Source organism: Chinchilla lanigera, unplaced genomic scaffold (assembly GCF_000276665.1).
Source record: "Chinchilla lanigera isolate Chin_1 unplaced genomic scaffold, ChiLan1.0 scaffold00138, whole genome shotgun sequence".
In the NCBI taxonomy this organism is placed as follows: domain Eukaryota; kingdom Metazoa; phylum Chordata; class Mammalia; order Rodentia; family Chinchillidae; genus Chinchilla; species Chinchilla lanigera.
Window position 1 is genome coordinate 2869259 of NW_004955539.1, and position 2466 is coordinate 2871724.

Below are 2466 nucleotides of genomic sequence, written 5' to 3' on the forward strand. Positions count from 1 at the left end.
GAGGGGAGGGGGAGAAAGAGAAGGAGGGGAGGAGGAGGAGGGGGAGGAGGAAGAAGACGGGGAAAGAAAAAGGAGAGAAGTGAGAGGAGATGACCAACATGAACCCATGCCTGAGCTTTCTAGGGCTGCAAATGTCCCAAAATCAGTGACTGGCTCATTGCGCTAATGTGTCCCGGATGCACAATAATGGCGGGCCTCCACATGTGCTGTTTTCTTTCTTTCTTATCACCACTCTGCGTCACGCGCCATTCCTTCTGTTCCTGCCTGGGTACCTCAGTTGAAACAGTTTTACTCTACTAGACCAAGGTCTTCCTCTTCCAGAGGCACGGCTAGAGGTATGCTTTCTGCCTCCGGCATGCGCCTCTTGTTACAGACCGAACTCGGGATTCAGGCGAACGGCCTTGGCTCCTTCAGATCCTGGACATGAAGTCGGGTCCGCCATATTTGTCTACTCTGTCGGAAACCCCCGAGGTCCCTGGGCAGAGGCCTGGCTCAATGTGGACCCTACTTTTGGTCAGAAGTCTGCTCGTTATGACTCAGAGACTTCAGTCTGGCCTCGGTCTCGGCCGCTTGCAGAATCCAGGCCGCTTCCTAAGAGCTACATGGCTCCTCTTCCAGGCAACTGCCCCCCCCAGGGTGTACAAACGCCAGGCCCGCGGCTAAACCGCCAAACTGAGGGGAGCCCCTTTGACTACGAGGGAGGAATAGTCTTCCTGGTCAACAGTCAGGGGCCTAACCTGGACTTCAGATGAATCCTTGGAAGTCACCCTGAGTGTACAAAATGCCAGACGCCACACGCCGCTACCGCCGGCCGCTCAGACGCTGCTCCCGCGCTTCGCAGCGGAAGTGAAACAGAAACCCGTGCTTCAGAGCGGAAGTGAATCAGAAACCCGCCCTTCTCACCGGAAGTGAATCAGAAATGGGGAACAATCACATCCGGTCAGGGCTGCCAGGTCACCAGACGTAACTAGGGGGGTCAAGTTCTTAAAGGAACATACTGTTTTGGAGTCAATACCATCTAAATCGTCAGCTTGGGCTGGGGATTTAGCTCAGCTGCACAGCGCCTGCCAGGCAAGTGCAAGGTTGTGAATTCGAATCCCGTTACCAGAAAAAAAAATGTGGACATATATAACACATTTAGGGGCCAGGGGTATAGCTCAGTGGCTTAAGTGCTTGTCTGGCAAGCCTGAGGTCATGAGTTCGAGTCCCGGTACAAAAACAAACAAAAAGAAAAAAAAGGTATTAGCTCTAAATCGTCACCTTGAGATCAAACAAACCTGGAATTCCTCCTCTTACACTCCTGAGTCACAGTACCTCCAAACAAAGCCCACACCTCACTCCCTCCCTGCAGAGGAAGTCAACTCATGCCCCAGCAACTCGGGTCCCACAACAAGGACTGAGTTCTATTAGTCTTCCTATTTTGGGAACAGGCCCTCCTATCAGCACTCAATATTCTCACATTGACTCTGGATTGCCCAAGACCACTATTTTATTAAACTACAGCCCCACCCATTTATTCCTGGTACTTCAAAGTGGGGCATCAGTTTTCTGAGGACCTCTCTGATGGTGAGGATCCCCTTACAGTGCTTAGAGTTCTAAGGGCCAGGGATATAGCTTAGTGCTATAAGTGCCTGCCTGGCAAGCATGAGGTACTGAGTTCAATTCCCAGTAACAACAACAAAAAATATTGCCTAAGAGTTCTCCTATTTACTGATATTAGATTCTAGGTATCTTCCCTCTGCAAAACTGATGCTACTCTCATTAAGCTTTGCCTCACTTCCCTGAGACTTCTCTAGGCTGAAGCCTGCCCAACATCTCTGCCTGGCTCTTTCTGGGGCTTATAGCAGGTTTGTGGAGTCTCTTTGTGGGGGTCTTTTAAGAGTAGGTGCTCATGTGGAGGTGTGACCACTCATGTAACTGCACTTCCTTTACATGTGAACTTATTCCTCTCACATAGCAATCTTGCCTCTCTTATAATTTCTAGTTGAAATTCAGAGGGATCCTCATGTTACCAGGGTCCTCTTTTCAGGACCTGACATGATGCTGTAGGATACCACAATTCTGGCTGAGTCCTTCTACCTTTGCCCAGTTGCTGTCTTTACATTTACATCTATCAGAGCCTGGTACCTTTCCTGCTATTGAAATCACCATCCCTAAGTCTCTGGATGACTCTTGTACGTTGGTGTGGTTGTCTTCCTTGTCGTTTATAGGAGTCCTCATCTGGATATCAGTCTCTCTCTCTCTCTCTCTCTCTCTCTCTCTTTTTGGCTTTTTGAGACAGGGTTTCACTACACAGTTCAGGCTGTCCTTGAACTCACTTTGTAGCTCAGGCTGGCCTGAAACTCACAGCAATCCTCCTGCCTCAGCCTCCCAAGTGCTGGGATTACAGGCATGCCTGGGTGGATTTCAGTGTCTTGACTGAAGGCTTCCAGAGAAATCCTAAAACCCTGCAAAACCTTGACCAGT

At 49.8% G+C, this 2466-nt stretch overlaps 1 protein-coding gene across 1 annotated transcript in view; it reads right to left on the bottom strand.

Annotated features, from left to right (window-relative positions):
* Positions 1–833, bottom strand: part of LOC102020713 (melanoma-associated antigen B4-like) — a 5565-nt gene extending 4732 nt beyond the window's left edge. Inside the window, exon 1 of the mRNA XM_005410905.1 lies at positions 738–833. The gene's annotated coding sequence lies outside the window, so the exon portion shown is untranslated. The remainder of the gene's footprint in view (positions 1–737) is intronic.
* Positions 834–2466: the final 1633 nt, after the last annotated feature.